This window comes from Melospiza melodia, chromosome 6 (assembly GCF_035770615.1).
Source record: "Melospiza melodia melodia isolate bMelMel2 chromosome 6, bMelMel2.pri, whole genome shotgun sequence".
Lineage (NCBI taxonomy): Eukaryota > Metazoa > Chordata > Aves > Passeriformes > Passerellidae > Melospiza > Melospiza melodia.
In genome coordinates, this window is record NC_086199.1 from 21581233 (window position 1) to 21594813 (window position 13581).

Sequence of the window (13581 nt, forward strand, 5' to 3'; positions counted from 1 at the left end):
ATAGAAGCAAAACTCAGAATCTTCCAACTAGCACAGATATTTTCCTTGAATTAATGGAGTCATGGATCATCTTAATGGGAAAATGTTACCCTTTCCTGACCAATCCCAAGCAGACACAGCCAGCATATTTAGCAGTTACCATCACCACCACACTGCAAAGCCAGTTTTCTAAGTCTCAGACTTCTATCTGTTTAAAGCCCAAACCAGCCATCAGCACATACCAGAGGCTAAGTGCAGGAACAGAAACAAAGGCACAGCACACAAATACCTAAGCCAAGCTCCTGGCTCTTCCCATCCCTGAAGAAACCCTAGTGCTTGCTGAGTCTCAGGTCCCCTGGAGAGGTACAGAGCCCAGGATCTTCCCATACAATGAATACTTATATTGCCTCTTCAGGAAAGCCAGATGGCAATTTTAGCTTCAGTTTTTATGTGCAATGTTGTTACTGTTCCTGTCACAGCTCCTTCTATGAAGGAGAATATTCAGAACTCCCAGGATCACTAATAGGTGAAAAACTTGGCATTTTGATTTATAGATGAGGAAACCAATGCAGAGACATTTTAACGGGTTTACTTATAACCACCAAGAAAATCAATGTTTGAGAAAGAATTTGAGTTTAGGAGCTCCTATCTCTCCATCCTGGGCTCATTCCAGAGGTTTTCATACATTTGTGGAGGGAAACCAACCTCCTGTTTTTCTCTAGTCCTTTCAGGATATCATCCTAGTTATGGTGTGAAGAAAGCAGCCTCCAAAGTTTTGGATGATGCTTGAAAACAAATACTTCATGACTGCAAAGCTGAAAGCAGCAAACTCTAGAAGCTCTCATTTCACTCAGGGGCATGAAGTTTAATACTCAAGAAAAGCAGCATCTCATGTAACAGCAATTTTGTCCCCAGACACAATTAAATACTTAGAAACATATAAAATGGGCAGTGACTTTCCTGACATCTCCTGAAGCAAACCTCAAGTAGCTGTCCTAAAACCAAGGGTCAGCTGCTCACCCCTCTCACTGCATTACAGATGTCCTGTGAGGCAGCTCTATCTCACTGGGGTTTGGTTTACAGTCAACATTTCATGACTGAATGTTAAAACTAAGGAAAACCCTCAGAAGTGGTCAAAGCACTTTGCCCAGATTGATGTCATTAAAACAAACCACCAGGCTTAGTAGTTTAGTAAAAAATTAAGCTGTTATTTTAAAGACATGGTGACAGAATCCAGTAGTAGCTAAAAGCAGATTACTGCAGCCTTTATTTATCCTGCTGCATTCCTCCTTTCCAGCCTTTGAACAGGAAAAATAATACATCCAAGTAATTGTTGTTTTCTATCTAACCATTCTTCATACCACCTGAACAGATCAGTAACACCACTCATCAGACTCTCTCATTTACAGATATTATTTATTTAAATACATTAAAAATAGTGTACAATACATTCTTCAGTGCATGAAGCATCTTCCAAGCACCACCAACAGCGATACTGATATGTGGAAGCTGTGAGAGCCATATCATAGCCTGCATTTATATTCCAAATTGCATTTATATTACAAACTGCATTTATATTACAAACTGTAAAGTAAGAACATATAAGTCATATTTATGTCATAATGAGATGACTGAACTGATTGCATTGATTAGATCTTGGAAAAAGAATATGACTTCTAACCTCAAGGAAATTATAGGAATAATTTTTCAGAAGAAAAAGAATTTCTGCTGTTGGAAAAAAATTGTCTGTAAAATCACAGAATGATGTTACAACAGATAAAATTAAGTGCTGAGCTGCAGTCCTACAGTAAAAAGAATAGTCTCTTAAATGCTTACTAAGTTTTAACCATTCTGGGAAATGTTACATTTTTCAGAAATAGGTGTCATTTATTGTTTTCACAGGCTCCTCATGCTCATTTACTCCACATCCATAACTTGTAACTTGGAAGCAGGGAGGAATCAGCATTACAACATCAGAAACAGTGTGGGGAAGAATCAGTGCAAAACAACAATTCCCATCCTGTTAAGAGATGCAAAGATTCCACAGCAAAGCAATCAGCCCAGGAGTCCAAAGCACAGGTGAGATGCACTCAACAGCCGATGCTCTTTCAATGCCAAACTCCAATTTTACACGTAGAGTAAGAGCTCTAATCTTATGCAAAAAGCTCTTTCACTTCACCAGTAAGAGCAAAGGAAGCATTAATGTTCCACCAGAGAACATCAAGTGCCTAGCATGAATCGTGCCCTCTACTCTCTTATCTGCTACTTTACCCATTACCCTTCAAGTCTAAAGCAGAATGCTTGTTAAAAGGTCATCAAGTTTAAGCCCAGAAGAGATCAAGGAGATTTGGCAATACAATGGTTCAGGGGTTTTTGTCAAACCTGGCTAATCTATTATTTCCCTGTGCAGCTAAGCTCTTAATGAAAACAAGAGGAAGAACTGCTTTATCTGAAGATACTGCATGAGAGCTCTGGAACTGCATGTTCCACCTCTGCTTTTGTCTACCTGTGTCCTTGGATGATGCTCTTTGGGCTGGCTCCAACACAGACGAGGCTCTGACCCGTGGGACCGCAAACCATCCCTAAGAGTTCCAGAACCAGCCCTGCAGAGTGATTTATTTCACCTGATGAATTTGGACCACTACACAACAAAGACTGAATGCAAAAGGGAGGAAGAGGCATGACAGTGCCTGAATCTTTAGCCCAAAGAAAGGAGAAATTTTCCCTAGGCTCCTGTTCCTCAAAATAGTTGACACATACTAAATGTATAAAGGAGTTTCCATATATCGCTGTCACATAAACGTGGCAGAACTAGTAGCCTGTTAGAAGCATAACTGCCCTATACTTTGAAGCACCTATTAAATATACAGTTAGGGATCTTATTACCTAAATAAATAAAAATTCACCCAAATGAAAAGCTATTTTGCTTGTCAGTGCTGGGAATCCGCTTTTCACTCAACAGTATATTGCAGTCATCTGATCTCTTCTGAGAGGAAAAAACGTACATCAGTTATTCCACACAAAATCCCCTAGTTAGTCCACATATTGAGCACAGGTAGATTTTTTTAACCTAGTTTTGCCAATTATATGATCCACAGATTCCCTACTCACTCTCTAAGCCACATACTGTCTTTTTTGAATAGAAAAGCAAGAAAACAGAAGTGTCTGAACTCCTCCAATAATGCATGCAAAATAGCTGAAAAACACAGCCATAAAAACCTTTTTTGCTAAAATGTTTTGATGACAGAAGTATTAATACTACAATAATGAAAATGAATAAATGACATGTCTACAAAAGATTATAGCATATGTCTGATAAGACCATTTCTTTAAATTGCTCATTAAAATTGATCTAAATGACAAAGGCAAGGCGTAGAAGTCAGAACCACAGCTTTTATCCTCAACTCTGTCACTGATTCACTGTGCAACCTGAGGCACTTAATTAACCTTGGCTGTCTCCATCTGTACTATAAAGATAACGAAAACATAGGTTAAGTCCTTCAGACCTATGGGCAAAGAACACTGTATGAGTTTAATAAATCTCCAAAAGCCAACAAATGTTCCACATCTATGGGGAGACACCCTCTACCAAGCCAGTGTCTGTGCAGTGTACAAAGTGTCCTGAGAATCCTCTTCTCCACATATTTTCCAGTGTTTGCTAAATACAAACTGTACTAGTATCAGTGTGTGATGTTGCCTTCTCTGTCAAAGAAACTATAAACTCCAAGTATTGGTCTGCCCATGGCTCTATGTATTTACAGCTGTGTTTGTTCTTTATGTTCTGATCAGCTGACCATAGGGACCAAAAAAATAATTCTGTGACAACGTCTTCCTTAACCCAAAATGAAACTTAAAAATTTGGGTTTACACACCCTGAAAAATATAGTTCTTAAAAAAAACCTACAGCTCCATTTTAAAATGAAAGCATGAAACATGTTTATTTTGAAATGAACTATGCTGAATAAATCAATTTTTAAAATAATTTGCCTGGAAGAATTTTTTTATAGTCATATAAATTAACAATTTGTTTTGGTTGAACAAAGTATACTTTCTCTTTTCATTTCTCTGAACAATTTTTCTACTCTCGCTCCTAGTTCCAGAAGGTAGAGAAAAAGCAAAGTATTGCTACAAATTTTGTCAAGAGATACGATGATGATTTGCTGAGCATAAGACCTCCTCTGGATTCCTCAATGCTAAGCATGGGTGAGGGCAATTCCCACTGCTGCTGTATTTACTTTTTCTTATGTTTTGATTTCACTCTGAAATTTTTATAGCTTTCTTTTTTTCCTGCTGCATCACTCTAAAACATAAGGATGCCAATCACTGAACACATCACCCAGGAGATATGTTTCCTCACATGCTGAATGTTCACAGTACCATGACCATAAAGTTCCAGGTCTAATATTCACCAGCCCTGCTCTCACAGAGGTGTCTCTACTGCTGGGTTGCTACCTGGCCCATCTACCCGTCTGTGTAGAGCACATGTGACAGTACAGGTAAGAGTGTGGAAGCATTCAGCTAAGCTCTAAATTCACCAGCTTTTCATCTATGTATTCTTGACCAAAACTGCTGTTAATTTAGACAGACCAAAAAACCAAAACAAAACAACAAACTGAGAAACTGAAGCAACTTGCAGGCCAACAAGCAACATAATATTCACTCCCTAAGAGAGATTTATTGTTCTGCAGCACCAATCTGTATCCTCCATCTGCAATTCCCAATTTCACACTACCTTTACTCTTCAAGCCTATTAAAAATCAGAAGTCAAAAACTTATTATTAATCTTGATTCTAAGCATTTAGACCTGTTTATTACTGGCTACAGATTCAAGAGCACTAACATTCAGCTATTAAAACAGTGTGCACTTGGCATTTTTGTTCCTTTCCACACTGAAGACAAGGTCTCTCCACAATTTTCTGACCTTAGCAAAAAGTCATACCATTGGAGAGAAGAACATTAGGTAACTATCACAGTCTTCCCTACATGTGTGGTATGATTAGTCCTGCTTAGGAGAAAAAACATTAACGCTGTCAGAGAGAGTCTTCCAAGACTGACGCAGGAATAAACAGAATTATTTACACCAACGCTGAGAGGAAGTTGAAAGGGCATTCAGAGCAAAAGCACAGGTAAGGAGCCCAACAGGAGGCAAAATTTCTGCTTCTGTTGAACAGCACTATTTTAGAGCACTGCTGGAAGCTCACAAAGAAAAGGGCAGAAGGGAGAGAGGCAGCAGTGCCAGAGGTGAGCGTGTGCTGCTGCATGCCCGTGGGTCTGTGCTGGCAGCAGCCTTCCAGCAAGCGTCGCACTTGCTGCTGAGCAGGGAGCCCCTTGGGCATCCTTCCAGCGGGAAGTGGGAGTAGAAAAATAGTTACCGCTAATCACTGTAATAACACAATAATGATCCACAAAATTATCCTTTCAGTACCACTGAGCGGTACTGAAAGCCGTGCCCATGGGAAAGGGGAAATGCAAAGGAAGGTGAAAAGCAGAAGTGCAGTGGAAGAGAGAGGAGAGCAGGGCAGAGCAGCACCAGTGGTACCACAGAGACTGCGGTAATGTCAGCTTCCCACGGCTGCTGTGCTGCTGGAGAGTGGGCACATGTGGAACCCCAGTGCTGCCAGGACAGCCAAACACACTGCCAAACACTACTGCTGCCCCTCATTTATGCTCGTTGTGAGACATCATTACGACCATTTTTGGAAGTAGCAGTATCCAAACCCAATTTGAGGCAGAACAATTCTACTCAAACAAAGCCACAGGCGAAGACTGTTACAAGCTGGCAGAGCAGCTTTGGCCAGTAATTATTTAGGGGTAAAAACGTGTGCATTTGTATGCAATGAGAAACATGCTAGGCTTCTGCTATTGTACACAGCAGCAAGTTCCACATGTGTTTACCAGGGCAATGGACACATACGTACCATACGAAGGACAGCTGCCTACACAGCATATTTCTGTGGAAAGGCAGACAAAGTACAGCTGAACAAACACAACAGATAGATCTGAAGAGAAGGTGTGCCCTTTGTTACAGCATGAAAGGAAGTGACCTTACCATGAAGAGATTTACAAGAGCAAGAAAGATAATCAGGTAGAAGTGGATGCACTTGCATACATGCAAAATGTGGCATAATTAAAATCCTTATACAACTTGCAGTACACATCTGAGGGCAGGAATGAAATGCATCTTCCCCATGTATCTGCAGGGCACACACACATGAGGACTTACACGCACACATGCATGTACACAGAAAAAATGAGTGTGTGTCCTGGCCAGGTGTGAGTACTGCAGTGAATACACCCAGACTCAGGGCACAAGCACAGATGTCCCACGGTGGCCGAGGATGCAAGCATGGTGGGAGCGTACGGAACCGGCTCTGTGCACGGGCTGAGAGGGAGGGTGTGCCAGGGCTTCTGGCGCATGCTCCAACTTCATCCTGGGCTTTTTTCATTCCTGATTTAGTTTCTTTTTCTGCGGCAGAGCAGACTCCATGTCTACAGGGAAGATGCTTAATGAGTCAAATCCAATCTCTCGAATGTCTTATCAGTTGTGGACAGGCCTGTTTCTGACAGCTGACCTTTCTCACTGCACGCAGCTGAAAAACCCATACACTACAAACAATTAACACAATGCTGAAAACACAAACTGAGGGAAGGGAAGACTCTAGATCACTACAGACAGCACTACATCAGAGGGAAGAGAGTGATGCACATAAAAATGACAAAAAGCATCTATATAAGGGTTTCATTCCACCTTATTTTGCCACGCATACACTTTATTACTGTCTTTACAGCTTGGCTGTAGCAAAGTTATGTGCAAAAGCAAGGGTCATGTAAAACAAGAATGAAAGGCCTAGAGAAGAGGGAACATTTCTGTGATGTATATGACATTAAGCCCATGCACAAATAAATATATGTCCGAATAAATACATCCAAAACCGATACAAAGAGGAAAGTTCTTTACTATAAAATAAAAGCATACAGAGTAGAGGAGAAGACAAGCATCAGCCTGCCCTCCTGTACCTATGCTGTTATGGGAGTCATTCCTAAGAAAACACACAATAATATATTTACTAAAAAACCTAAACTGAATATTGCCTCAATCAGAAACACCAGAAATAAAAACATTGTCAAATAGTCCCTTCAGTAATGACAAGGAGGCTCATCCCATGATGAGTGCAACTCCAGTTCCAGGTAAGCAGGAGGTTGCTTCTTTTGGGAGGCACAAACACCTAAACATAAAGTGGACTGTCTAAGCCAGTTGTTCAAGGGATTTGTTGCTCAAGAAAGGGTCAGAAAAACCTGCATGTTCTCAGCTCTGCTGCCAACTCAGCATGAGACTTGGGCAAAGCATAAACATTGCATTTTCTGAAATCTCTCTTCACTATCAGAATTTTCTGCAGTAGGTACATGACACCAACATGTTTGAATATCAAGACTCATGTATCTCAGATTTCAGGAGCAGATCCTCAGCACACAGAATTCATATCCTAATTTGCAAAAATCTTTTGTGTAGTAGTCTCCCTGTATATGAAAAAAGAGCACAGCCTACCATTATCACATTTTGGTTTTTTACTATTATTTAATGCAAAAGCATAACCTCCAAAAGGAATGTGTTCTTTCATTTTAACAACTCCTTACATATTTGAAATAGGAGCTAGATGACACTGAGGAAAGTTCACAGAAAAAAAGTTTGCCGGAAAGTTCACAGAAAAAAGTTTGCTGGAAAGTTCACAGAACAAAAGTTTGCCAGAAGCTCCACAGAAATCATCTGGATTCAGCATCTAATTCACCTAGACACCTGTGGAAAACTAAGCATCTTTTGAAAATTTGGCATGCAACCCAGACAAGACTGACACAGGAGTGGTTTAAAAGGTACAGAAGTAATTTAAGGTCAGAGAGTGGGGGAAGCTCAACAGCAGTGCAAAATGTGTGTCAGTTTAGCATGACTGGCTGGTAGTGATGCTGATGAACAGAAAAGGTATTCAGGCATAAGTACTCCAGTTAATCACTGGAAGTACATAAGATCTCTTCAAAGCTCAACAAATCGAAAAATATTTCAAGAATAAATATTTCATCATAGTAGAGGCTTTTTGTATTCAAGTGAAAAAATTATGTCAAGATTGTAATTCTTTCTTAGCTATTCCCATGTGGTCTTTTCATATATAGATATTATATCTATTTATTTCAATGCAATAAAATTGATGCTTAGTATATACTGTAATTATCTTTAAATACTTATCTACTCATCTGTTTTCATAAATTTCTGAAATTATCTATGCTATTTGGAATAACAGATAACAGCTATTCTATCAGCTCATCCAAAATTAGTAACTTCATATCATCAATGAAATGAATTTCAGATCTTGATGTGACAGCACCAAAAATGAGCCCAGCTGCTTTCATTAGTTCAAACTACTGGGTAGCACAATCCTATTAAAGCCTTGTACACATTATCAAGACTGTATATCAACTAAAAACAATTTAAAAAAAAAACAGTCAAACCAGTGTTTCTCTTCAGTACTATAAGCCAAACTGTGAACTCACTGGCCTTGATAAAAATAAGGAGCAATTTCATGGCAATCAGTGAGGGTACACTGCTGGATGTAAGACAGCGATCATGCTGGTATCCGTGTTCATGTTATTTTTCCTAAGCCTGTTGCTAGAAGGTCAGAACTGATGTAATTCTTACTCTTACAAGCAAAGCCCAACTGCTATAAAAATTACTTTTCAAATCTCTCTGCAGGAGATGTGACACTGCCCTTGTGCTATAACTACTGTTGAAAAACCTGTGTTTCTCCTTCAGTTCAGAAAGGTGCTGCCATTATTTTCCTGGAGATGAGTTCAGCCTAGAGGTCTTGACTTCTGTGGTTTTGGGGTTTGGGACTTGGTTTCTTTTTAGTAGCAAAGACCCTCATTCTAATCTAAACACCAGGGGTATTTGTATATTTTATCAATATTTTCCAGCTCCTGTTTCACTGAAGCGCTGTCCCCCTTTTCCCCACACATTAACAATTTCATTAACCCACTGACACCATAGTCCTGTTATTTTGGAACTGAAAGCTGGTCAGAGATTATGGGAAGTTGGGATGGCAGTTTTGGTCACAACCCATAGAGCAAACCAGCAAACCCTTGTGCATCCCATGCATGTGGCCAGCATGAAGGATCATTGAAGCCCTTGCCACGTGAAAAACATCACTGTGCTTAAAATACAAGACAATTCTGAAAGTGGACTCTGCCAGTTGGTAACCTCAAGAGCCTCCAGATTACTTGTCTCTTGACAGCTCTCTGGTCAAACACGTTCATTCCAACAAAAAATAAGGGTTGGGGCTTTTTTCCTCTAACTTCTATGTCTACCACTACTCTGTAGAATCACAGAAAAGCTGAAATCTTTTTTCATGCTGCCTCTAGAAACAGAATTTTGTCAAAACAAGTTCTACACATGCCTTCATAACGCCATGATCTATTATGAGGCTGCTGAAAAAGGACTGTTGGCAAAATTTGGCCTTCGCATTGTAATTTTAAGAGTTTTTCTGTTAAAGCATATGTCAGAACAAGGTATAACATTTTCTCACAACTCTGTTGGCTCTGAAGAACTAAAAAAATGAGAGATTAAATTATATAACATTAAATTAATTCATATAGTTGATCTATCTAGATATAGATATATATGCAGTTTTATCATTACACACAGATAACTTGACACAAAGAAGAAACTTCAGTAAATACTTTTTTCCCGATTTTACGCAATTTTTTCTTGCTTACCGCTATACATCAATCCCACAAAGGGACTCAGCAAAAGAGAACTGTATAACTTAACTAGTCTGGGAAGACAAAGGAGGAAGAGAACTCACTGCATTTAGTATATAGCAGGACTGAAAGCTTTTTTACAATTATCTGACAATTTGCAGCATTAAGCTTTACCATCTGCAGCCCACAGAGCATCACAATTGTTCCTGCTGTTGCCTTTACACTTTCTTGGAGCACCACTTCCCTGCTTCTTTGTCCTATAGATGAGCAGATTCTGAACTTCTCTGATCTACTTGGCTTGACCATACCATGATGTAAAAATCATAAGGCATAGTTGCACCCTCCTCACCTGTGAATGTCTTATTGAATAGCCTTCACAGTGAATGCTAGTTAAAAAAAGTTCTCAAGCTGCAGAGACAGCAGCAGACAAATGTTAGTGCTGACCTCAATATTTCATAGCATCTAGTAAAACAAGATTGTTGGCCCCAAAGATTCTGTTTCTCAGTGTGGGTAAATTAAGAACTCATTTTCAAGCTCTTACAAGAACTGCAGCAACTCCACTAAGTTCCTTTAGTTGTGGGTGGTTTATATATATATATATGTGTGTGCTAAAATTGTTTCATCTGGCAGAACTGAGGCTGTTCAGCCCCAAAAGACAGAAATGATCCTTGACAGAAACTGTAATTTCCCACCAGCTACAATTTCTGATAGTCATGCAAGCACCAGTCAGAACAGGCTGTGGTCAGCCCTGCTGATCCTTCAAGTGGTTACAGCCTTGCAGGCTTACAAACCTCCAGACCCCACCTGCGCCTGCTTTTTCACCTCTATGAAAGAGAGCTCTGTCTACTAGCTATAGCAATTACTCTTTCCAGAGTAGAACATACCCTGTACGTACAGCTCTGCATCAACATTCCTTAACCACTGAGGACTGAAACACAGTTGGGACATGACCTTTCTTAGCTGCAAGGGGAGTTTTAAAGGGGCAGAAGGACATTGCAGCAATGGGAAACTTGGCTTCTGCACATCAAGGAGTAACCCTGGCTGAGAGGTGGGGCACTCGTGTCTCTGTGCACTGGGCAAGCATGTGGAATACATCACATCAATTCCTTCATGGCATCTGCCCACATGCATCACCTTACCCTTCAGTAAACACAAGGCAGCTCATGCCTCAGTGTCAATGCACTAACTTGCTTTCCCTTAGAATTAAAAGAGTACATGTGTTTCTTTTTAATAGGCAAATTCAGTCTAGATTGCTTCGGAGTAATTTGTTATTATAGCAATAATCTAAGCCAGCAATCTCTCTTCCAGCACCACCCACCTGCTATTATTTTAAATTCTTTCTGCATGTAGGTTTTTCACTGAACCCTTCCTGGACTCTTCCAAAACTCCCTGAATATTGCTAGAGACTAATGCACCATTTACTGGGTTGAACTCAAAATGTCAATGGCTCCAGCCCTCCTTCACCTCCCTGGTTGCATCTACTATGAACCACTACCTCATAAACACAATCCATAACCTGTAACATCTGAGTTTATCAGTTATTTTCCCACTGCTGCATCTGCCTGCCTGAGGTGTTAGGCTTCCACTGGGATCGACATACACCTCTGATAAAGGAATGTTTGTTTGTTAACTGCTTCATATTGATGTGTTTACACTGAACACTAGCACAGAGGGAGAGGGAATAACAGACTGGGACCAGTTCAAGTTATTTTTACAACACTTATAATATGCATGTGGTGACAAACAGATTTCACGGCTTTATTTCAGTGGAAAAATTACAATGAGAAGGTTGGTTTTTTTTTTACCAACTGGCATCACACCGTAGCAATCGGCTTTAAAGGCAGATACATTGGAAAAAACTCCTACTTGATGTTCCTGCTTGCTTCTAAAAAAGTAAAAATGCCCTTAACACAGCGATGAATAAAAGCTCAGATTATAAAATCAACAGATGACCACAAGAAAATACATCCAGCTGGTATTAGAGCATCAACTGCACAGCAGATTTTGCCAGTCAGTTTGTTAGACATTACTAACAGCGTCCTAGAGGTCTCCAACTTTGCCTTCTGCTGACTTGTGTTTCTGTGGCCCACCCAGTGCACCGGGTGGGTTACTTGGAAGCAGTCACATGGCTGTGTGGGAGCGCATCGCTGGATGGCCAAGCTATTCATGGCACATACGTGATAAACACGTATCACAAAACAATCAGCATAACCCAGACACTTCTTGTCTTAGCAGGAGCCAGCAACTGAATGAACTATTGATACTAAATTCCTCTCCAGAGCAACTTTTTGAGCCAGGCAAAGCTCTGATACACACCCATTAGCCATCTGTATGGCTTTTCAATCAAAGATGGCTCTCTCAGCTTCAGACTCATCTCCAGAGTCTAAGTGGTTTTTGTTTAGGCTGGCTAATGACAGATAGAGAGCATGAAAAAAAAAAAGGGGGGGGGGGGGGAGGAGAAAGGGACAGAAGAACCTTCAGTGATGGAAGACATTTTAAAAGCCAAAACTGAGCATGCCTTATCCTCCTAAATATCAAGCCAGAGGAAGGGCTCCCTGTAGAAGAGAGTCTCTGTTGCTCCACATGTGCACACAGGACTTCATGTGTGCCAGCACGCACACAGCAAGAGCCTCCCCTCTGCGGGGGAGCACACGGTGCCTCCAGAGCAGCCCTCCCTACCCTGACATTGCTGTCACACCGCATGTGGGGGCTCGGCAGGGCAGGCAGCCACGAGGGATCCCACATGCACACACGTACAGTCCTTACCAACACATGCAAAGCAGGGTTTGCAGCTGCACGTGTGGCTGTCTGCACATGCACATTCACACACCACGACATACAAGCCCTGGTGCTTTTGAACGTGCATGCGCACACAGCACCCATATGGGCTGGGCAGGGTTCCCTTCTCCCTCTCTCTCTTTTCTTCATTGAATGGGAAAAGGCTGTCAGCAATTTCCTTCTGTCAGCAGCTGGGAGACACTTTTCTGCAGTTAGCTGCAATTTGTTTCAATTATGTGTATTAATCACAGCCTGCTCCTGATGGGATTCTTCATAAATGAAAAATTTTTAAAAATCAGAGCTTTTCTTTTTAACAAGACGATTCCTCTCTCATGATGGCACTTAATGATTGCAGATTTGTTGGGAGAGTGGGGGAAAAAGAAGGAAAAAACAACAGGAAAAAAACAACCCTTAAGACACTTGCATGTTTGCTTATTTCATTAATAAGCACCATGGCTCAAGAAGCTGGCAGGGCATGCAATTGAAATGGGGGTCAGTTCACAGTCATTTCAACTGTGCAGAGAGAGCTCTGAATAGCCTTTATACATAAAAATCTTCTGGTTCAGAGAAGTGGTAGAATTACATAACTAAGGATTTTTGGACTCCAACTTGCTTTCTTTGAAACCTAAAGCAGAAATCACCTTCCTAGTGTTTCAATATCTTATAGCAGGCATTAATTTTAAAAACACTGAAAAAAATAGTGAAAAACTGGGAAACCTGTAGCTGCCTAAGGGCTGCTCCCAAAGTCTACTGGAGCATAACCAAAGTATCAGCGAGGATGAATGCTATGCAGTGTCTCTCAAAGTTGCCTATTTAATCTGTGAGTCCTAAGAGGACTCCTGAGGAGCATGCTCTACATTTGCAGTGAAGAAGTAAATAAAATCAGGTACTTAGGATGTATGCTGATATTTTAGAAATACTCTGCTTAAATAAGCTCCTCTGCTGAGATATGAGGGTGTATCAGGATATAAGCCAAAAGGATCTTTCCTTCTTTCTCATTATCTATTTTCCCCTAGCAGTTATTATCTTACCTGTTATTGTATTAAAGATTCCCTCTGCCCTGATATGTCACAAATCACA